The sequence below is a fragment of the Procambarus clarkii genome, chromosome 78, assembly GCF_040958095.1.
Source record: "Procambarus clarkii isolate CNS0578487 chromosome 78, FALCON_Pclarkii_2.0, whole genome shotgun sequence".
Lineage (NCBI taxonomy): Eukaryota > Metazoa > Arthropoda > Malacostraca > Decapoda > Cambaridae > Procambarus > Procambarus clarkii.
Window position 1 is genome coordinate 5,370,975 of NC_091227.1, and position 25,830 is coordinate 5,396,804.

Consider the following 25,830-nt stretch of genomic DNA (forward strand, 5'->3'; position numbering starts at 1 on the left):
TCCCATCCTTTTCCATCTCGTAAGTCAAACGCAGCACGGAACTCCGCTCAAATGCCTCCTTCAACTCCTGCAGATGTCTGACATCAGGTACCTGTGTAAAAATGTCGTCAACATACCTGCAGTATATGGCCGGTTTCATGTTCATGTCGACTAAGACTTTTTGCTCGATGGTGCCCATGTAGAAGTTTGCAAACAGGACACCTAGGGGAGAACCCATGGCGACCCCATCTACTGGCTTATACATGTGCCCATCCGGGCTCAAGAAGGGTGCCTCTTTAGTACAAGCTTGGAGTAGTTTCCTTAGGATATTTCCTGGTATGTCAAGAGGAGTACAGGCTGGATCACGATACACTCTGTCGGCTATCATCCCGATTGTCTCGTCCACTGGTACGTTAGTGAACAGCCATTCTACGTCCAACGAGGCTCTTATCCCTGTGGCCCGTGTGCCCCGCAGTAAGTCAACAAATTCCTTTGGAGACTTCAGGCTGAAGGCGCAAGGAACATAAGGAGTCAGTAGGCCGTTGAGTCGCTTCGCCAGTCTGTACGTGGGTGTGGGTATCTGGCTAATGATTGGCCGAAGTGGGTTTCCAGGCTTGTGTGTCTTGACATTTCCATACGCATATCCAGGTTTATATTCCCCAATGATCTTTGGCAGGTGGAGTCCGGATTTCTTGGCGTTCACAGTTTCGATCAGTTTGTTGACCTTTGCTTTCAATTCGGCTGTAGTGTCCTTCGTTACCCTTTGGAACTTAGTTTGGTCAGAAAGTATGAGGTTCATTTTCGCCAGATATTCGTCTTTTTTAAGAATGACATATATTGGCGACATGTCACCTCTCCTGACAACTATCTCCTTGTTCTCACGAAGGCTTTTAGCTGCCGCTTTGAGCTCGGGGGACAGTATGGTGCTTCTGAAATTGCCTCGATTCTTTCCTCCTTCTGCAATAAGTTCTGCTTGAAAGGTATCTTTGGTAGTGACCTTCTTTTGTGTCTTGAGGTCGAATATATCGTCCAACAGAATTTCCACCTCTACTTTCCGGGCCATCTCACTCGGTCTGGACATAACGTGACAGTTTATGCCCAGATTTAGGAGAGTGACTTGGTCCTCAGTGAGGTTAATTCCTGCAAGGTTCAGGAAGCCATCTCTCGGTCGTGGAATTGCCATAGGTCCTCCATATAATGTTGTTAGTTTCTTGATAATCCTTGTTTCAGTGCTGAGGTGATGTCGGTCTGTGAGGATGTCGAGGTGTTGTTCAATGCGGGTACGGATAATATATATATATATATATATATATATATATATATATATATATATATATATATATATATATATATATATATATATATATATATATATATAATATATATATAATATGTCGTACCTAGTAGCCAGAACGCACTTATCAGCCTACTATGCAAGGCCCGATTTGCCTAATAAGCCAAGTTTTCATGAATTAATTGTTTTTCGACTACCTAACCTAACCTAACCTATAAAGATAGGTTAGGTAGGGTTGGTTAGGTTCGGTCATATATCTACGTTAATTTTAACTCCAATAAAAAAAAATTGACTTCATACATAATGAAATGGGTAGCTTTATCATTTCATAAGAAAAAAATTAGAGAAAATATATATATTCAGGAAAACTTGGCTTATTAGGCAAATCGGGCCTTGCATAGTAGGCTGAGAAGTGCATTCTGGCTACTAGGTACGACATATATATATATATATATATATATATATATATATATATATATATATATATATATATATATATATATATATATATATATATATATACGTATATATATATATATATATATATATATATATATATATATATATATATATATATATTAATATATATATATATATATATATATATATATATATATATATATATATATATATATATATATATATATATATATATATATGGCACAACTCTCCTAAACACGAGAGTGAAGTATACAACTTTAGAACACTTTCCCACCAGGAGACTCGAACCCTAGCCAGCACAGAAGCCTTCCAGCAACTGGCATAACAGGTACGCCTTAACCCGCTCCACCACCTGCTCAGACCCTTAAAAAGTCTCCTGGTGGGAAAGTGTTCTAAAGTTGTATACTTCACTCTCGTGTTTAGGAGAGTTGTGCCTTAAGCATAGACACTGTGTCTTCCCATATTAACAGGGACTTGATGAAATAAACGTATAAATGACCCCTCACTTGCTCTAGTGCTCTTGGGAGGTGGTGATCTTTGGTGTATTTAAATACTCCGAAATTACCATCTCTTTTAAGGGTCTGAGCAGGTGGTGGAGCGGGTTAAGGCGTACCTGTTATGCCAGTTGCTGGAAGGCTTCTGTGCTGGCTAGGGTTCGAGTCTCCTGGTGGGAAAGTGTTCTAAAGTTGTATACTTCACTCTCGTGTTTAGGAGAGTTGTGCCTTAAGCATAGACACTGTGTCTTCCCATATTAACAGGGACTTGATGAAATAAACGTATAAATGACCCCTCACTTGCTCTAGTGCTCTTGGGAGGTGGTGATCTTTGGTGTATTTAAATACTCCGAAATTACCATCTCTTTTAAGGGTCTGAGCAGGTGGTGGAGCGGGTTAAGGCGTACCTGTTATGCCAGTTGCTGGAAGGCTTCTGTGCTGGCTAGGGTTCGAGTCTCCTGGTGGGAAAGTGTTCTAAAGTTGTATATATATATATATATATATATATATATATATATATATATATATATATATATATATATATATATATATATATATATATATATGTCGTACCTAGTAGCCAGAACTCACTTCTATGCCTACTATGCAAGGCCAGATTTGCCTAATAAGCTAAGTTTTCATGAATTAATTGTTTTTCGTCTACCTAACCTACCTAACCTAACCTAACTTTTTCGGCTACCTAACCAAACCTAACCTATAAGGAGAGGTTAGGTTAGGTTAGGTGGGGTTGGTTAGGTTCGGTCATATATCTACGTTAATTTTAACTCCAATAAAAAAAAATTGACCTCATTCGTAATGTAATGGGTAGCTTTATCATTTCATAAGAAAAAAGTTAGAGAAAATATATTAATTCAGGAAAACTTGGCTTATTAGGCAAATCAGGCCTTGCATAGTAGGCCGAGAAGTGCGTTCTGGCTATTAGGTACGACATATATATATATATATATATATATATATATATATATATATATATATATATATATATATATATATATATATATATACATAAACCAACTCGGCCATGATGTTGCAAAAGTCGACCAACATGGAACTTTACTAAATTCCCTGGAAGGTTCTGGAGAACGCAAACCAACAAGGCCACATACCAAAGTGGCCTTGCCGGGTAAAACAGATGTCTGGGATTTACCAGCACATGGGCTCAAGTCGCCACATTACCTCAGAATGATTTTCTTTGATATATCACGCCATTGTGATTTTGTTGCTTAATGAAACCTAAAGACTTTATTGTGCAGGCTGCTGGAGGAGTCGGGTGTGTGGCGTCTACCCAGCACATACGTGGTTGTATTGGGTAGTAGTGAAGGTGGTGAGGCCGTCCTCCTTCACCACGGCCTCCGCAACACCATCAATGCAGTCTACCTCGCTCTCACTAACTTGACACTAAAACGTCTGCCTAATTCAAATTTCACCAATGACGTCCAAGAAGAAGGTTAGTACTAGTGTTATTGTTGCTCTTCACTGAATTATTTTCAAAGCAGTTAAACTCTTTTGTTTGTTGTTGGTGTAGGGCCTGTCAACCATATTATTCGTACTACAGCATTTATTGTTGTTAATGCCTGAAACACTGCGTATTAAGGCTATAGGCAATGCATCTGACTACCTATGAATCCAACAATCTGCTTATATCCTTCGAATGTACTTCTGAGTAAATAAAATGTTTGTTTTTTAACTAGTGCCAGGGCCACCCCTCAAGTACACATTGTCCTGCATACAGTCCTGGAATAACATTTATTAACAAGTATTTATACAGTGTGAACCGGGAACCTCTTGGTTAGTATACACTGTGAAGACTCTCTGCTTCGTCCACATGTGGCACACCGGATATTTACGCAATTGAATTGTATCATATCTTTATGTGTACGTATTTGTGTGATAAGAGTATAGTGGTTTCTAGTATTTATTTAGTATATTCTTGGTTACAGCGGTTGGTTTGTTGGCAATGTAGTGAAGTGTCGTAGTAGTTAACACGAAGCCAGGAGTAAGGCGGAGAGCTGAGTGAAGTCGGGAATAAAGAGCTCAGATGCGGGGTGAGTGTGTAGAGTATGGCGCTCCGAATGCGGGTGGTGTCAAAGGGTTAGCATGTGGGACGAGAGCGTGGAAGCTTGATGTAGCCGGAATCTGACTACCTACTTCGTAGCGAGGCTAAAGCATCTTGTGAGGGTAGAAAATGGACACATCGAGTGTTACATTGTTGTTGTTGGTGACTGTTGAAGATCTGCAGTATCTTTTAAGCGTCTGTACTGAACCACACTTGGAGTTAGGACTAACTGATGGAGATGTGCTGTCTACAGCTTATGTGACAAGCTTTCATCTCACCTTACCAAACTGATCATCATCTAGTCGGTTGTGAAGATTAACTGTGTTTATTTTTTTATTATATATATTAGTATATTTTGGTAGCAGTCTTTCTTGGAAATATATGTTGTTAAATATGACCGAAAAAGTAAGATTAAAAATTTTAACACGAATTTTCTCAATATTTCTTATGTTTCTTTTTACTGTCGATGGTAATTGAAAAATCAATTCTCCAAAATTCCTTTTTATTTCAAGTCTGACGCGACGCTTGAACGTGTTTTGTAATAACTTATTACATTTTCAAAGACTTTAGTTTACACACACAACTGTAACCTGAAAACACTAAACAGAGTTAGCCAATCCGTCATACTTATACTCGCATTTGGGTGAGGTGATATGGTGCAAAAGTTTTGGATGAGGTGAACAAACTTCAAGATGTCACGCCGCCTGCTATCGCTGCATCTATCGATGATTTCTGTGTTGTTTGTTAAGACTTCTTTGGTGATGGTCTGGTTGTGGGAAGAGATTATATATTCCTTAATGGAGCCTTGTTGCTTATGCATTGTTCATCGCCTGGAAAGAGAAGTTGTTGTCTTGCCTCTGTACTGAGTTCTTTGGGGCTTACAGTCCCCAAGTGGACATTTGAAGGCATAGACGACGTTGGTTTCCTTCAAGGCGTTCTGTTTGTTGTCTGGGGAGTTTTTCATGAGTTGGTTGGCCGTTTTCTTGTTTTCGTAGTTAATTGTCAATTGTATATTCTGATTTTTGTCTGTAGGAATAACGTTCCTATTACTAATATCTTTCAGGAAACTTTCCTCCGTTTTGTGAGCCGTCGATAGGAAGTTCCTGTAAAACAGGAACAGGAGGGTACATAGGGGGTACAACTGTTGTGTTAGTTGAGTCTTCAGAGGTTGCATGGTGTTTCACCTTTCTTTTTATGATGTCTTCAACATAACTGTTAGAGAAACCATTGTTGACTAGCCTTACCCTACAGAGTTCTTCATCGACTTGTCCTCATCCTGAGCTGTGACTGAGAGCCCGGTCTACATAAGCGTTGACAACACTCCTCTTGTACCTGTCTGGGCAGTCACTATTGGCATTGAGGCACATTCCTATGTTTGTTTCCTTACTAGGTTGTAGACTACAATGTGGAAGCCTCCATTCCTTTCCGTGACTTTTACATCTAGAAAGGGCAGCTTTTCATCATTCTCCATCTCGTAAGTGAAACCTAACACCGAATTCTGCTTGTATGCCTCCTTCAGCTGCTGCAAACGTCTGACATTAGGTACCTGCATAAAAATGTCGTCAACATACCTGCAGTATATGGCGGGTTTCAAGTTCATGTCAACTAAGACCCTCCGCTCGATGGTACCCATGTAGAAGATCATAAACAGGACACCTAGGGGGGAATTCCATGGCCACCCCATCTACTTGCTTATACAAGTGCCCATCTGGGCTCAAGAAGGGTGCCTCATTAGTACAGGCTTGGAGTAGTTTCCTTAGTATGTTTTCTGGTATGTCAAGAGGAGTGCAAGCCGGATCACGATACACTCTGTCCGCTATCATCCCGATTGTTTCATCCACAGGTACGTTGTTAACAGTGACTCTACATCCAACGAAACTTGTGTCCCTGTGACCTGTGCTCCCCGCAGTAAGTCAACAAATTTCTTTGGAGATTTCAGGCTGAAAGCACAAGCAGGGGCCTCGTAGCCTGGTGGATAGCGCGCAGGACTCGTAATTCTGTGGCGCGGGTTCGATTCCCGCACGAGGCAGAAACAAATGGGCAGAGTTTCTTTCACCCTGAATGCCCCTGTTACCTAGCAGTAAATAGGTACCTGGGTGTTAGTCAGCTGTCACGGGCTGCTTCCTGGGGGTGGAGGCCTGGTCGAGGACCGGGCCGCGGGGACACTAAAGCCCCGAAATCATCTCAAGATAACAAGGTAGATAAGGAGTCAGCAAGCTGTTGAGTCACTTAGCCAGTCTGTATGAGGGTGTGGGTATCTGACTACTGATTGGCCGAAGTGGATTTCCAGGCTTGTAGGTCTTGATATTTCCATACGCATATCCAAGTTTACATTCCCCAATAACCTTTGGCAGGTGGAGTCCGGATTTCTTGGCATTCACAGTTTCAGTCAATGAGTTTACTTTCGTTTTCAATTCGGCTGTAGTGTCCTTCGTTACCCTTTGGAATTTAGTTTGGTCAGAGAGTATAAGGTTCATTTTTGCCATATATTCGTCTTTTTAAGAATAACATATATTGGCGACTTGTCACCTCTTCTGATGACCTTGTTCTCGCGAAGGCTCTTGGCTCCCGCTTTGAGCTTGGGGGACAGCTGCATGGTGCTTCTGTAGTCCCCTCGAATCTTTCCTCCTTCTGCAATAAGTTCTGCTTGCAAGGTGTCTTTAGTGGTAACCTTCTTTTGCGTTTCGAGGTCGAATATGCAGTCCACTAGCATCTACAACTCCAATTTCCGGGCCATCTCATTTGATCTGGACATAACGTGACAGTTTAAAACCAGATTTAAGAGAGTGATTGGTTCTCACTGAGGTTGATTCCAGCAAGGTTTAAGAAGCCATCTCTGGATCGTGGAATCGCCATAGGTCCTCCAAATAATGTTGTCAGTTTCTTGATGATCCTGATTTCGGTAGTGTGGTAATGTCGATCTGTAAGGATGTCGAGGTATTGGTCGATACGAGTTCGGAAGTCTTCGTCGATGTTGCTGTTTCTCGATTGGTTTGTAGCGTGAAGTAGTTGCGTTTGGCTGTCTATGATCTCATTTTCTGCCTTGTGTATCCGATTTCGAATCAGATCTTGGCGATATTCTATCGTGAAGGCTTGGTTTCTTGCTACTGGGTCGTGCTTTTTTAGATTAATGTATTTTGGTAGCAGTCTTTCTTGTAAACATATGCTGTTGAATATCACCGAAAAGATATGATTAATAATTCTTTCACGATTTTTTTAAATATTTCTTAATTTTTCTTCACTGTGGATGGTAATTGAAATGTCAAATCTCCAAAATTCATTTTTATTCATGGTCTGACGGCTGAACGCATTCGTAATTCGTATTAAATTTTCAAAGACTTAGTTTACACATAAAAATCATCGTACTTATCTCTTTTCGGTGAGGTGATATGGCACAAATGTTTTGAGTGAGATGACAAACACAAGACAGAACCTGAAACAATGGGTATAAATTGGGTGTGAAAACATAAGAATGGAAGTAACTGCAGAAGGCCTATTGGCCCATACCTCCTCTTCCTGCTTCAATGTTGGTTTGGGTCTTGAAGTGGACTCTCCACTGCAGTCTACACTGCAGTCTACACTAAGGAAATAAACATAGGAATGTGCTTCAATGACAATAGTGACTGTCCAGACAAGTTTAAGAGGAGTGTCGTCAAAGCTTATGTCGACTTAACTCTCAGTCACAGCTCAGGATGGAAGCAAGTCGATGAAGAACTCTGTAGGGTTAGGCAGGTCCTAGTCAACAACGGCTTTTCTTACGGTTTTGTTGAAGACATCATAAAAAGAAAGGTGAAACGCCATGCAACCTCTGAAAAGTCAACCAACACAACACTTGTATCCCCTATTAGACTATTTTACAGGAACTTCTTTTTGACGGCTCATGAAACGGAGGAAAGCGTCTGAAAGATATTGTTGATAGGAACGTTATCCCTACAGACAAAAATCAGAAAATACAATGTACAATTTACTATAAAAAAAACAATAAAAACAGCCAACCTACTCATGAAGAACTCCCTTGACACCAAACAGAATGCTTTGACGGAAACCAACGTCGTCTAAGCCTTCAAATGCCCACTTGGGGGACTGTAAGCCCAAAGAACTCAGTATATAGGCAAGACAACAACGTCTCTTTCCAGGTGATTAACAATGCAATAAACAACAGGGCTCCATCAAGGAACATATAATCTCTTCTCACAACTAGACCATCACCAGAGAAATCTTAACAAATACACAGAAATTATCGATAGAATGAATTGCTCGACATCAGCAAGGCACTATACATCAAAAAGTCAACACCAGCAATCAACAGCCAATTAATGCACAACTATATTCTACCCACTTCAAGACCCCGAACCAACATAGAAGCAGGAAGAGGAGGTATGGGCCAATAGGCATTCTGCAGTTACTTCCATTCTTATGTTTTCATACCCAATTTAATCCCATTGTTTCGTGTTCTGCCTTGTGTTTGTCACCTCACCCAAAACGTTTGTGCCATATCACCTCACCCAAAACGTTTGTGCCATATCACCTCACCCAAAATGAGTATAAGTACAATGAATTTTATGTGCAAACTAAGTCTTTGAATATATAATTCAAATTACGAAACACGTTCATGCGTCAGACCATGAATAATTATGAATTTTGGATATTTGATTTTTGAATTATCATCGAGAGTGAAGAAAAACATAAGAAATATTGAGAAAATTCGTGTTAAAAATATTAATCTTACCCTTTCGGTCATATTCAGCAGCATATGCTGTAAATATGCAGCAGCATATTCAGTAAATATGTGTGTGTATGAGTATATATAATATATATATATATATATATATATATATATATATATATATATATATATATATATATATATATATATGTATATATATATATATATATATATATATATATATATATATATATATATATATGTATATATATAATATATATATAATATATAACTGAAAACTCACACCCCAGAAGTGACTCGAACCCATACTCCCAGAAGCAACGCATCTGGTATGTACAAGACGCCTTAATCCACTTGACCATCACGACCGGACAAAATGAGGTGATAGCCGAGGCTATTTGAACCACCCCACCGCCGGCACTCGGATAGTTATCTTGGGCATAGCATTTTACCAAATCACCTCATTCTTTGGGGCAACACGTGAGGAACACAAATGCGAACAAGCCTGAATGGTCCCCAGGACATATGCAACTGAAAACTCACACCCCAGAAGTGACTCGAACCCATACTCCCAGAAGCAACGCATCTGGTATGTACAAGACGCCTTAATCCACTTGACCATCACGACCGGACAAAATGAGGTGATAGCCGAGGCTATTTGAACCACCCCACCGCCGGCACTCGGATAGTTATCTTGGGCATAGCATTTTACCAAATCACCTCATTCTTTGGGGCAACACGTGAGGAACACAAATGCGAACAAGCCTGAATGGTCCCCAGGACATATGCAACTGAAAACTCACACCCCAGAAGTGACTCGAACCCATACTCCCAGAAGCAACGCATCTGGTATGTACAAGACGCCTTAATCCACTTGACCATCACGACCGGACAAAATGAGGTGATAGCCGAGGCTATTTGAACCACCCCACCGCCGGCACTCGGATAGTTATCTTGGGCATAGCATTTTACCAAATCACCTCATTCTTTGGGGCAACACGTGAGGAACACAAATGCGAACAAGCCTGAATGGTCCCCAGGACATATGCAACTGAAAACTCACACCCCAGAAGTGACTCGAACCCATACTCCCAGAAGCAACGCATCTGGTATGTACAAGACGCCTTAATCCACTTGACCATCACGACCGGACAAAATGAGGTGATAGCCGAGGCTATTTGAACCACCCCACCGCCGGCACTCGGATAGTTATCTTGGGCATAGCATTTTACCAAATCACCTCATTCTTTGGGGCAACACGTGAGGAACACAAATGCGAACAAGCCTGAATGGTCCCCAGGACATATGCAACTGAAAACTCACACCCCAGAAGTGACTCGAACCCATACTCCCAGAAGCAACGCATCTGGTATGTACAAGACGCCTTAATCCACTTGACCATCACGACCGGACAAAATGAGGTGATAGCCGAGGCTATTTGAACCACCCCACCGCCGGCACTCGGATAGTTATCTTGGGCATAGCATTTTACCAAATCACCTCATTCTTTGGGGCAACACGTGAGGAACACAAATGCGAACAAGCCTGAATGGTCCCCAGGACATATGCAACTGAAAACTCACACCCCAGAAGTGACTCGAACCCATACTCCCAGAAGCAACGCATCTGGTATGTACAAGACGCCTTAATCCACTTGACCATCACGACCGGACAAAATGAGGTGATAGCCGAGGCTATTTGAACCACCCCACCGCCGGCACTCGGATAGTTATCTTGGGCATAGCATTTTACCAAATCACCTCATTCTTTGGGGCAACACGTGAGGAACACAAATGCGAACAAGCCTGAATGGTCCCCAGGACATATGCAACTGAAAACTCACACCCCAGAAGTGACTCGAACCCATACTCCCAGAAGCAACGCATCTGGTATGTACAAGACGCCTTAATCCACTTGACCATCACGACCGGACAAAATGAGGTGATAGCCGAGGCTATTTGAACCACCCCACCGCCGGCACTCGGATAGTTATCTTGGGCATAGCATTTTACCAAATCACCTCATTCTTTGGGGCAACACGTGAGGAACACAAATGCGAACAAGCCTGAATGGTCCCCAGGACATATGCAACTGAAAACTCACACCCCAGAAGTGACTCGAACCCATACTCCCAGAAGCAACGCATCTGGTATGTACAAGACGCCTTAATCCACTTGACCATCACGACCGGACAAAATGAGGTGATAGCCGAGGCTATTTGAACCACCCCACCGCCGGCACTCGGATAGTTATCTTGGGCATAGCATTTTACCAAATCACCTCATTCTTTGGGGCAACACGTGAGGAACACAAATGCGAACAAGCCTGAATGGTCCCCAGGACATATGCAACTGAAAACTCACACCCCAGAAGTGACTCGAACCCATACTCCCAGAAGCAACGCATCTGGTATGTACAAGACGCCTTAATCCACTTGACCATCACGACCGGACAAAATGAGGTGATAGCCGAGGCTATTTGAACCACCCCACCGCCGGCACTCGGATAGTTATCTTGGGCATAGCATTTTACCAAATCACCTCATTCTTTGGGGCAACACGTGAGGAACACAAATGCGAACAAGCCTGAATGGTCCCCAGGACATATGCAACTGAAAACTCACACCCCAGAAGTGACTCGAACCCATACTCCCAGAAGCAACGCATCTGGTATGTACAAGACGCCTTAATCCACTTGACCATCACGACCGGACAAAATGAGGTGATAGCCGAGGCTATTTGAACCACCCCACCGCCGGCACTCGGATAGTTATCTTGGGCATAGCATTTTACCAAATCACCTCATTCTTTGGGGCAACACGTGAGGAACACAAATGCGAACAAGCCTGAATGGTCCCCAGGACATATGCAACTGAAAACTCACACCCCAGAAGTGACTCGAACCCATACTCCCAGAAGCAACGCATCTGGTATGTACAAGACGCCTTAATCCACTTGACCATCACGACCGGACAAAATGAGGTGATAGCCGAGGCTATTTGAACCACCCCACCGCCGGCACTCGGATAGTTATCTTGGGCATAGCATTTTACCAAATCACCTCATTCTTTGGGGCAACACGTGAGGAACACAAATGCGAACAAGCCTGAATGGTCCCCAGGACATATGCAACTGAAAACTCACACCCCAGAAGTGACTCGAACCCATACTCCCAGAAGCAACGCATCTGGTATGTACAAGACGCCTTAATCCACTTGACCATCACGACCGGACAAAATGAGGTGATAGCCGAGGCTATTTGAACCACCCCACCGCCGGCACTCGGATAGTTATCTTGGGCATAGCATTTTACCAAATCACCTCATTCTTTGGGGCAACACGTGAGGAACACAAATGCGAACAAGCCTGAATGGTCCCCAGGACATATGCAACTGAAAACTCACACCCCAGAAGTGACTCGAACCCATACTCCCAGAAGCAACGCATCTGGTATGTACAAGACGCCTTAATCCACTTGACCATCACGACCGGACAAAATGAGGTGATAGCCGAGGCTATTTGAACCACCCCACCGCCGGCACTCGGATAGTTATCTTGGGCATAGCATTTTACCAAATCACCTCATTCTTTGGGGCAACACGTGAGGAACACAAATGCGAACAAGCCTGAATGGTCCCCAGGACATATGCAACTGAAAACTCACACCCCAGAAGTGACTCGAACCCATACTCCCAGAAGCAACGCATCTGGTATGTACAAGACGCCTTAATCCACTTGACCATCACGACCGGACAAAATGAGGTGATAGCCGAGGCTATTTGAACCACCCCACCGCCGGCACTCGGATAGTTATCTTGGGCATAGCATTTTACCAAATCACCTCATTCTTTGGGGCAACACGTGAGGAACACAAATGCGAACAAGCCTGAATGGTCCCCAGGACATATGCAACTGAAAACTCACACCCCAGAAGTGACTCGAACCCATACTCCCAGAAGCAACGCATCTGGTATGTACAAGACGCCTTAATCCACTTGACCATCACGACCGGACAAAATGAGGTGATAGCCGAGGCTATTTGAACCACCCCACCGCCGGCACTCGGATAGTTATCTTGGGCATAGCATTTTACCAAATCACCTCATTCTTTGGGGCAACACGTGAGGAACACAAATGCGAACAAGCCTGAATGGTCCCCAGGACATATGCAACTGAAAACTCACACCCCAGAAGTGACTCGAACCCATACTCCCAGAAGCAACGCATCTGGTATGTACAAGACGCCTTAATCCACTTGACCATCACGACCGGACAAAATGAGGTGATAGCCGAGGCTATTTGAACCACCCCACCGCCGGCACTCGGATAGTTATCTTGGGCATAGCATTTTACCAAATCACCTCATTCTTTGGGGCAACACGTGAGGAACACAAATGCGAACAAGCCTGAATGGTCCCCAGGACATATGCAACTGAAAACTCACACCCCAGAAGTGACTCGAACCCATACTCCCAGAAGCAACGCATCTGGTATGTACAAGACGCCTTAATCCACTTGACCATCACGACCGGACAAAATGAGGTGATAGCCGAGGCTATTTGAACCACCCCACCGCCGGCACTCGGATAGTTATCTTGGGCATAGCATTTTACCAAATCACCTCATTCTTTGGGGCAACACGTGAGGAACACAAATGCGAACAAGCCTGAATGGTCCCCAGGACATATGCAACTGAAAACTCACACCCCAGAAGTGACTCGAACCCATACTCCCAGAAGCAACGCATCTGGTATGTACAAGACGCCTTAATCCACTTGACCATCACGACCGGACAAAATGAGGTGATAGCCGAGGCTATTTGAACCACCCCACCGCCGGCACTCGGATAGTTATCTTGGGCATAGCATTTTACCAAATCACCTCATTCTTTGGGGCAACACGTGAGGAACACAAATGCGAACAAGCCTGAATGGTCCCCAGGACATATGCAACTGAAAACTCACACCCCAGAAGTGACTCGAACCCATACTCCCAGAAGCAACGCATCTGGTATGTACAAGACGCCTTAATCCACTTGACCATCACGACCGGACAAAATGAGGTGATAGCCGAGGCTATTTGAACCACCCCACCGCCGGCACTCGGATAGTTATCTTGGGCATAGCATTTTACCAAATCACCTCATTCTTTGGGGCAACACGTGAGGAACACAAATGCGAACAAGCCTGAATGGTCCCCAGGACATATGCAACTGAAAACTCACACCCCAGAAGTGACTCGAACCCATACTCCCAGAAGCAACGCATCTGGTATGTACAAGACGCCTTAATCCACTTGACCATCACGACCGGACAAAATGAGGTGATAGCCGAGGCTATTTGAACCACCCCACCGCCGGCACTCGGATAGTTATCTTGGGCATAGCATTTTACCAAATCACCTCATTCTTTGGGGCAACACGTGAGGAACACAAATGCGAACAAGCCTGAATGGTCCCCAGGACATATGCAACTGAAAACTCACACCCCAGAAGTGACTCGAACCCATACTCCCAGAAGCAACGCATCTGGTATGTACAAGACGCCTTAATCCACTTGACCATCACGACCGGACAAAATGAGGTGATAGCCGAGGCTATTTGAACCACCCCACCGCCGGCACTCGGATAGTTATCTTGGGCATAGCATTTTACCAAATCACCTCATTCTTTGGGGCAACACGTGAGGAACACAAATGCGAACAAGCCTGAATGGTCCCCAGGACATATGCAACTGAAAACTCACACCCCAGAAGTGACTCGAACCCATACTCCCAGAAGCAACGCATCTGGTATGTACAAGACGCCTTAATCCACTTGACCATCACGACCGGACAAAATGAGGTGATAGCCGAGGCTATTTGAACCACCCCACCGCCGGCACTCGGATAGTTATCTTGGGCATAGCATTTTACCAAATCACCTCATTCTTTGGGGCAACACGTGAGGAACACAAATGCGAACAAGCCTGAATGGTCCCCAGGACATATGCAACTGAAAACTCACACCCCAGAAGTGACTCGAACCCATACTCCCAGAAGCAACGCATCTGGTATGTACAAGACGCCTTAATCCACTTGACCATCACGACCGGACAAAATGAGGTGATAGCCGAGGCTATTTGAACCACCCCACCGCCGGCACTCGGATAGTTATCTTGGGCATAGCATTTTACCAAATCACCTCATTCTTTGGGGCAACACGTGAGGAACACAAATGCGAACAAGCCTGAATGGTCCCCAGGACATATGCAACTGAAAACTCACACCCCAGAAGTGACTCGAACCCATACTCCCAGAAGCAACGCATCTGGTATGTACAAGACGCCTTAATCCACTTGACCATCACGACCGGACAAAATGAGGTGATAGCCGAGGCTATTTGAACCACCCCACCGCCGGCACTCGGATAGTTATCTTGGGCATAGCATTTTACCAAATCACCTCATTCTTTGGGGCAACACGTGAGGAACACAAATGCGAACAAGCCTGAATGGTCCCCAGGACATATGCAACTGAAAACTCACACCCCAGAAGTGACTCGAACCCATACTCCCAGAAGCAACGCATCTGGTATGTACAAGACGCCTTAATCCACTTGACCATCACGACCGGACAAAATGAGGTGATAGCCGAGGCTATTTGAACCACCCCACCGCCGGCACTCGGATAGTTATCTTGGGCATAGCATTTTACCAAATCACCTCATTCTTTGGGGCAACACGTGAGGAACACAAATGCGAACAAGCCTGAATGGTCCCCAGGACATATGCAACTGAAAACTCACACCCCAGAAGTGACTCGAACCCATACTCCCAGAAGCAACGCATCTGGTATGTACAAGACGCCTTAATCCACTTGACCATCACGACCGGACAAAATGAGGTGATAGCCGAGGCTATTTGAACCACCCCACCGCCGGCACTCGGATAGTTATCTTGGGCATAGCATTTTACCAAATCACCTCATTCTTTGGGGCAACACGTGAGGAACACAAATGCGAACAAGCCTGAATGGTCCCCAGGACATATGCAACTGAAAACTCACACCCCAGAAGTGACTCGAACCCATACTCCCAGAAGCAACGCATCTGGTATGTACAAGACGCCTTAATCCACTTGACCATCACGACCGGACAAAATGAGGTGATAGCCGAGGCTATTTGAACCACCCCACCGCCGGCACTCGGATAGTTATCTTGGGCATAGCATTTTACCAAATCACCTCATTCTTTGGGGCAACACGTGAGGAACACAAATGCGAACAAGCCTGAATGGTCCCCAGGACATATGCAACTGAAAACTCACACCCCAGAAGTGACTCGAACCCATACTCCCAGAAGCAACGCATCTGGTATGTACAAGACGCCTTAATCCACTTGACCATCACGACCGGACAAAATGAGGTGATAGCCGAGGCTATTTGAACCACCCCACCGCCGGCACTCGGAAAGTTATCTTTGGCATAGCATTTTACCAAATCACCTCATTCTTTGGGGCAACACGTGAGGAACACAAATGCGAACAAGCCTGAATGCTCCCCAGGACATATGCAACTGAAAACTCACACCCCAGAAGTGACTCGAACCCATACTCCCAGAAGCAACGCATCTGGTATGTACAAGACGCCTTAATCCACTTGACCATCACGACCGGACAAAATGAGGTGATAGCCGAGGCTATTTGAACCACCCCACCGCCGGCACTCGGATAGTTATCTTGGGCATAGCATTTTACCAAATCACCTCATTCTTTGGGGCAACACGTGAGGAACACAAATGCGAACAAGCCTGAATGGTCCCCAGGACATATGCAACTGAAAACTCACACCCCAGAAGTGACTCGAACCCATACTCCCAGAAGCAACGCATCTGGTATGTACAAGACGCCTTAATCCACTTGAACATCACGACCGGACAAAATGAGGTGATAGCCGAGGCTATTTGAACCACCCCACCGCCGGCACTCGGATAGTTATCTTGGGCATAGCATTTTACCAAATCACCTCATTCTTTGGGGCAACACGTGAGGAACACAAATGCGAACTTTCAGTTGCATATGTCCTGGGGACCATTCAGGCTTGTTCGCATTTGTGTTCCTCACGTGTTGCCCCAAAGAATGAGGTGATTTGGTAAAATGCTATGCCCAAGATAACTATCCGAGTGCCGGCGGTGGGGTGGTTCAAATAGCCTCGGCTATCACCTCATTTTGTCCGGTCGTGATGGTCAAGTGGATTAAGGCGTCTTGTACATACCAGATGCGTTGCTTCTGGGAGTATGGGTTCGAGTCACTTCTGGGGTGTGAGTTTTCAGTTGCATATGTCCTGGGGACCATTCAGGCTTGTTCGCATTTGTGTTCCTCACGTGTTGCCCCAAAGAATGAGGTGATTTGGTAAAATGCTATGCCCAAGATAACTATCCGAGTGCCGGCGGTGGGGTGGTTCAAATAGCCTCGGCTATCACCTCATTTTGTCCGGTCGTGATGGTCAAGTGGATTAAGGCGTCTTGTACATACCAGATGCGTTGCTTCTGGGAGTATGGGTTCGAGTCACTTCTGGGGTGAGTTTTCAGTTGCATATGTCCTGGGGACCATTCAGGCTTGTTCGCATTTGTGTTCCTCACGTGTTGCCCCAAAGAATGAGGTGATTTGGTAAAATGCTATGCCCAAGATAACTATCCGAGTGCCGGCGGTGGGGTGGTTCAAATAGCCTCGGCTATCACCTCATTTTGTCCGGTCGTGATGGTCAAGTGGATTAAGGCGTCTTGTACATACCAGATGCGTTGCTTCTGGGAGTATGGGTTCGAGTCACTTCTGGGGTGTGAGTTTTCAGTTGCATATGTCCTGGGGACCATTCAGGCTTGTTCGCATTTGTGTTCCTCACGTGTTGCCCCAAAGAATGAGGTGATTTGGTAAAATGCTATGCCCAAGATAACTATCCGAGTGCCGGCGGTGGGTGGTTCAAATAGCCTCGGCTATCACCTCATTTTGTCCGGTCGTGATGGTCAAGTGGATTAAGGCGTCTTGTACATACCAGATGCGTTGCTTCTGGGAGTATGGGTTCGAGTCACTTCTGGGTGTGAGTTTTCAGTTGCATATGTCCTGGGGACCATTCAGGCTTGTTCGCATTTGTGTTCCTCACGTGTTGCCCCAAAGAATGAGGTGATTTGGTAAAATGCTATGCCCAAGATAACTATCCGAGTGCCGGCGGTGGGGTGGTTCAAATAGCCTCGGCTATCACCTCATTTTGTCCGGTCGTGATGGTCAAGTGGATTAAGGCGTCTTGTACATACCAGATGCGTTGCTTCTGGGAGTATGGGTTCGAGTCACTTCTGGGGTGTGAGTTTTCAGTTGCATATGTCCTGGGGACCATTCAGGCTTGTTCGCATTTGTGTTCCTCACGTGTTGCCCCAAAGAATGAGGTGATTTGGTAAAATGCTATGCCCAAGATAACTATCCGAGTGCCGGCGGTGGGGTGGTTCAAATAGCCTCGGCTATCACCTCATTTTGTCCGGTCGTGATGGTCAAGTGGATTAAGGCGTCTTGTACATACCAGATGCGTTGCTTCTGGGAGTATGGGTTCGAGTCACTTCTGGGGTGTGAGTTTTCAGTTGCATATGTCCTGGGGACCATTCAGGCTTGTTCGCATTTGTGTTCCTCACGTGTTGCCCCAAAGAATGAGGTGATTTGGTAAAATGCTATGCCCAAGATAACTATCCGAGTGCCGGCGGTGGGGTGGTTCAAATAGCCTCGGCTATCACCTCATTTTGTCCGGTCGTGATGGTCAAGTGGATTAAGGCGTCTTGTACATACCAGATGCGTTGCTTCTGGGAGTATGGGTTCGAGTCACTTCTGGGTGTGAGTTTTCAGTTGCATATGTCCTGGGGACCATTCAGGCTTGTTCGCATTTGTGTTCCTCACGTGTTGCCCCAAAGAATGAGGTGATTTGGTAAAATGCTATGCCCAAGATAACTATCCGAGTGCCGGCGGTGGGGTGGTTCAAATAGCCTCGGCTATCACCTCATTTTGTCCGGTCGTGATGGTCAAGTGGATTAAGGCGTCTTGTACATACCAGATGCGTTGCTTCTGGGAGTATGGGTTCGAGTCACTTCTGGGGTGTGAGTTTTCAGTTGCATATGTCCTGGGGACCATTCAGGCTTGTTCGCATTTGTGTTCCTCACGTGTTGCCCCAAAGAATGAGGTGATTTGGTAAAATGCTATGCCCAAGATAACTATCCGAGTGCCGGCGGTGGGGTGGTTCAAATAGCCTCGGCTATCACCTCATTTTGTCCGGTCGTGATGGTCAAGTGGATTAAGGCGTCTTGTACATACCAGATGCGTTGCTTCTGGGAGTATGGGTTCGAGTCACTTCTGGGGTGTGAGTTTTCAGTTGCATATGTCCTGGGGACCATTCAGGCTTGTTCGCATTTGTGTTCCTCACGTGTTGCCCCAAAGAATGAGGTGATTTGGTAAAATGCTATGCCCAAGATAACTATCCGAGTGCCGGCGGTGGGGTGGTTCAAATAGCCTCGGCTATCACCTCATTTTGTCCGGTCGTGATGGTCAAGTGGATTAAGGCGTCTTGTACATACCAGATGCGTTGCTTCTGGGAGTATGGGTTCGAGTCACTTCTGGGGTGTGAGTTTTCAGTTGCATATGTCCTGGGGACCATTCAGGCTTGTTCGCATTTGTGTTCCTCACGTGTTGCCCCAAAGAATGAGGTGATTTGGTAAAATGCTATGCCCAAGATAACTATCCGAGTGCCGGCGGTGGGTGGTTCAAATAGCCTCGGCTATCACCTCATTTTGTCCGGTCGTGATGGTCAAGTGGATTAAGGCGTCTTGTACATACCAGATGCGTTGCTTCTGGGAGTATGGGTTCGAGTCACTTCTGGGGTGTGAGTTTTCAGTTGCATATGTCCTGGGGACCATTCAGGCTTGTTCGCATTTGTGTTCCTCACGTGTTGCCCCAAAGAATGAGGTGATTTGGTAAAATGCTATGCCCAAGATAACTATCCGAGTGCCGGCGGTGGGGTGGTTCAAATAGCCTCGGCTATCACCTCATTTTGTCCGGTCGTGATGGTCAAGTGGATTAAGGCGTCTTGTACATACCAGATGCGTTGCTTCTGGGAGTATGGGTTCGAGTCACTTCTGGGGTGTGAGTTTTCAGTTGCATATGTCCTGGGGACCATTCAGGCTTGTTCGCATTTGTGTTCCTCACGTGTTGCCCCAAAGAATGAGGTGATTTGGTAAAATGCTATGCCCAAGATAACTATCCGAGTGCCGGCGGTGGGGTGGTTCAAATAGCCTCGGCTATCACCTCATTTTGTCCGGTCGTGATGGTCAAGTGGATTAAGGCGTCTTGTACATACCAGATGCGTTGCTTCTGGGAGTATGGGTTCGAGTCACTTCTGGGGTGTGAGTTTTCAGTTGCATATGTCCTGGGGACCATTCAGGCTTGTTCGCATTTGTGTTCCTCACGTGTTGCCCCAAAGAATGAGGTGATTTGGTAAAATGCTATGCCCAAGATAACTATCCGAGTGCCGGCGGTGGGGTGGTTCAAATAGCCTCGGCTATCACCTCATTTTGTCCGGTCGTGATGGTCAAGTGGATTAAGGCGTCTTGTACATACCAGATGCGTTGCTTCTGGGAGTATGGGTTCGAGTCACTTCTGGGGTGTGAGTTTTCAGTTGCATATGTCCTGGGGACCATTCAGGCTTGTTCGCATATATATATATATATATATATATATATATATATATATATATATATATGTATATATATATATATATATATATATATATATATATATATATGTATATATATAATATATAATATATATATATATATATATATATATATATATATATATATATATATACATATATATATATGTATATATATATATGTCGTACCTAGTAGCCAGAACTCACTTCTGAGCCTACTATGCAAGGCCCGATTTGCCTAATAAGCCAAGTTTTCATGAATTAATTGCTTTTCGACTACCTAACCTACCTAACCTAACCTAACCTAACTTTTTCAGCTACCTAACCAAACCTAACCTATAAAGATAGGTTAGGTTAGGTTAGGTAGGGTTGGTTAGGTTCGGTCATATATCTACGTTAATTTTAACTCCAATAAAAAAAAATTGACCTCTTACATAATGATTTGGGTAGCTTTATCATTTCATAAGAAAAAAATTAGAGAAAATATATTAATTCATGAAAACTTGGCTTATTAGGCAAATCGGGCCTTGCATAGTAGGCTCAGAAGTGAGTTCTGGCTACTAGGTACGACATATATATATATATATATACATATTATATATATATAGTATATATATATATATATATATATATTTATATATAATATATATACATACATATGTATATATATATATATATGTATATATATATATATATAAATATATATATTTATATATTATATATATATACATATATATGTATATATATATATATATGTATATATATATATATGTGTATATATATGTATATATATATATATTATATATATATATATATATATATATATATATATATATATATATATATATATATGTCGTACCTAGTAGCCAGAACGCACTTCTCAGCCTACAATGCAAGGCCCGATTTGCCTAATAAGCCAAGTTTTAACGAATTAATATATTTTCTCTATTTCTTTTCTTATGAAATGATAAAGCTATCCATTTCATTATGTATGAGGTCAATTTTTTTTATTGGAGTTAAAATTAACGTAGATATATGACCGAACCTAACCAACCCTACCTAACCTAACCTAACCTATCTTTATAGGTTAGGTTCGGTTAGGTAGCCGAAAAAGGTAGGTTAGGTTAGGTTAGGTAGTCGAAAAACCATTAATTCATGAAAACTTGGCTTATTAGGCAAATCGGGCCTTGCATAGTAGGCTGAGAAGTGCGTTCTGGCTACTAGGTACGACATATATATATATATATATATATAATATATATATATATATTATATATATATATATATATATATATATATATCAACCTGCTGATTGACCTGCGAATGGTGATGCTGCACAGGATCTCCTTGTGGAACTCACAAGATTCGTCAATGTGTGCCTGGCTGATGAGGTACTTGAGGTCATCAGGCCTCTCTGTTTTGGTGCCTCCCTCTGCTCTTTCAACAAGAAGGGTGGAGGAATCAGGCCAATTGCTGTTGATAACGCTCTCCGACGCCTAGTTGCAAAGGCTGCCACAAGGATTGTCAGCCAGCAAGCGGCCGAATTGATGAAACAAATTCAGCTATGATTTGGGATTTCCCCAAGGCTGTGAAGCAGCTGCTCATGCGGCACGAGCATACATTACAAACATTTCTAACGAAAAGACTCTGCTCAGACTAAACTTTAAGAGTACCTTTAAAATGATCAGAAAAGATGCAGTGTTCTGTGCCGTACATCACCATTTCCGGCCCCTCTACCCGTTCATACTATCTTGCTACAGTGGTGAATCAAATTTGCTCTTTGGCGAACATGAAATCAGATCATGTGAAGGTGTTCAACAGGGTGATCCTCTAGCTCCTCTTCTTTTCTTCTTAGTATTAAAATCACTGAAAGCTTGTCCATCGAGTTCAACATCTGGCTTTTGGATAATAGCACTATAGCTGGCCCCCTTAGACCTCCTCTTGGAAGACATCAGGAAAATAAAGGAGCAAGAAGTAAGTGTGAAATAGTCTCCTCCAACCCAGACATCATAGCTAGAATGAGGTCTGCCTTGCCCGGAGCCCATATCATTAGGGCTGTGAACAGCACTCTCCTTCGAGCCTCCCCCCCCTTCGGGTCTAAAGCCATTGAGGAGATCCTTAATAAGAAAATCACAGACCTCAAGAGGATGGAAAATAGGATAGGTTACATCGATGCCCACGATGCTTTTTATCTCCTCACAAAATGCCTATCCCATCCGAGGGTAACCTACTATCTGAGGTGCGCTCCATCTTTCGATAGCCCAAAGGTTGAAGAGTATACCTATTACTGAAAACTATGTTAGAAAAAGTTATCAACCTCTCCCTCAATGATTGCCAGTGGAAACAAGCCACATTCCTGTCAGGGTCGGGGGCTTGGGTGTCCGTACTGCCACCCAAATTGCTGTCCCAGCCTTCCTGTCTTCCTCCTCAGCATCAGATGATCTGGTCAAGGAAATTCTACCTGACAACCTGTGTGACTTAGCATTGATACAGGACTCCCACTACACGGAATGCGACACAAAGTGGGGTACCATGACAGACCCAGCACTCAGACCAAACATGTTGAAAGCCAAAAAAACAATCCATCTGGGACAGCCCCATTCTAGAAAAAGAAGCCAAATCATTTTTCATTTCATAAGAAAAAAACCAGTTGCGTTGCTTCTGGGAGTATGGGTTCGAGTCACTTCTGGGGTGTGAGTTTTCAGTTGCATATTGTCCTGGGGACCATTCAGGCTTGTTCGCATTTGTGTTCCTCACGTGTGCCCCAAAGAATGAGGTGTTTTGGTAAAATGCTATGCCCAAGATAACTATCCGAGTGCCGGCGGTGGGGTGGTTCAAATAGCCTCGGCTATCACCTCATTATGTCCGGTCGTGATGGTCAAGTGGATTAAGGCGTCTTGTACATACCAGTTGCGTTGCTTCTGGGAGTATGGGTTCGAGTCACTTCTGGGGTGTGAGTTTTCAGTTGCATATTGTCCTGGGGACCATTCAGGCTTGTTCGCATTTGTGTTCCTCACGTGTGCCCCAAAGAATGAGGTGATTTGGTAAAATGCTATGCCCAAGATAACTATCCGAGTGCCGGCGGTGGGGTGGTTCAAATAGCCTCGGCTATCACCTCATTATGTCCGGTCGTGATGGTCAAGTGGATTAAGGCGTCTTGTACATACCAGTTGCGTTGCTTCTGGGAGTATGGGTTCGAGTCACTTCTGGGGTGTGAGTTTTCAGTTGCATATTGTCCTGGGGACCATTCAGGCTTGTTCGCATTTGTGTTCCTCACGTGTGCCCCAAAGAATGAGGTGATTTGGTAAAATGCTATGCCCAAGATAACTATCCGAGTGCCGGCGGTGGGGTGGTTCAAATAGCCTCGGCTATCACCTCATTATGTCCGGTCGTGATGGTCAAGTGGATTAAGGCGTCTTGTACATACCAGTTGCGTTGCTTCTGGGAGTATGGGTTCGAGTCACTTCTGGGGTGAGTTTTCAGTTGCATATTGTCCTGGGGACCATTCAGGCTTGTTCGCATTGTGTTCCTCACGTGTGCCCCAAAGAATGAGGTGATTTGGTAAAATGCTATGCCCAAGATAACTATCCGAGTGCCGGCGGTGGGGTGGTTCAAATAGCCTCGGCTATCACCTCATTATGTCCGGTCGTGATGGTCAAGTGGATTAAGGCGTCTTGTACATACCAGTTGCGTTGCTTCTGGGAGTATGGGTTCGAGTCACTTCTGGGTGTGAGTTTTCAGTTGCATATTGTCCTGGGGACCATTCAGGCTTGTTCGCATTTGTGTTCCTCACGTGTGCCCCAAAGAATGAGGTGATTTGGTAAAATGCTATGCCCAAGATAACTATCCGAGTGCCGGCGGTGGGGTGGTTCAAATAGCCTCGGCTATCACTCATTATGTCCGGTCGTGATGGTCAAGTGGATTAAGGCGTCTTGTACATACCAGTTGCGTTGCTTCTGGGAGTATGGGTTCGAGTCACTTCTGGGTGTGAGTTTTCAGTTGCATATTGTCCTGGGGACCATTCAGGCTTGTTCGCATTTGTGTTCCTCACGTGTGCCCCAAAGAATGAGGTGATTTGGAAAAATGCTATGCCGAAGATAACTATCCGAGTGCCGGCGGTGGGGTGGTTCAAATAGCCTCGGCTATCACCTCATTATGTCCGGTCGTGATGGTCAAGTGGATTAAGGCGTCTTGTACATACCAGTTGCGTTGCTTCTGGGAGTATGGGTTCGAGTCACTTCTGGGGTGTGAGTTTTCAGTTGCATATTGTCCTGGGGACCATTCAGGCTTGTTCGCATTTGTGTTCCTCACGTGTGCCCCAAAGAATGAGGTGATTTGGTAAAATGCTATGCCCAAGATAACTATCCGAGTGCCGGCGGTGGGTGGTTCAAATAGCCTCGGCTATTACCTCATTATGTCCGGTCGTGATGGTCAAGTGGATTAAGGCGTCTTGTACATACCAGTTGCGTTGCTTCTGGGAGTATGGGTTCGAGTCACTTCTGGGTGTGAGTTTTCAGTTGCATATTGTCCTGGGACCATTCAGGCTTGTTCGCATTTGTGTTCCTCACGTGTGCCCCAAGAATGAGGTGATTTGGTAAAATGCTATGCCCAAGATAACTATCCGAGTGCCGGCGGTGGGGTGGTTCAAATAGCCTCGGCTATCACCTCATTATGTCCGGTCGTGATGGTCAAGTGGATTAAGGCGTCTTGTACATACCAGTTGCGTTGCTTCTGGGAGTATGGGTTCGAGTCACTTCTGGGGTGAGTTTTCAGATATATATATATATATATATATAATATATATATATATAATATATATATATATTATGGGGGTACCACCACTGGTGCAATTATAGGGACCCACAGCCTTAGAGAAGGGAACACAGAGCATTCAGGGAAAAACTTGCCATTTAACTCTGAATACGTAAGAGTGTTCGCTTCTCCTACCACCCCCCTTTTTTATGGTGTACACTTTATTATGCAAGGTTATACAGTTACATATCTGATTTTTTACAAAAAATTAACATTAAGAGGACACAAAAAAAGTTCGCTTCCTGAAGGCTGTAGATTTCCTCGAACTCCTCCGACGCCGGGCATGAACCGAGGATGCAGCGAGCATTCCCCCTCTGGATCGCGACACT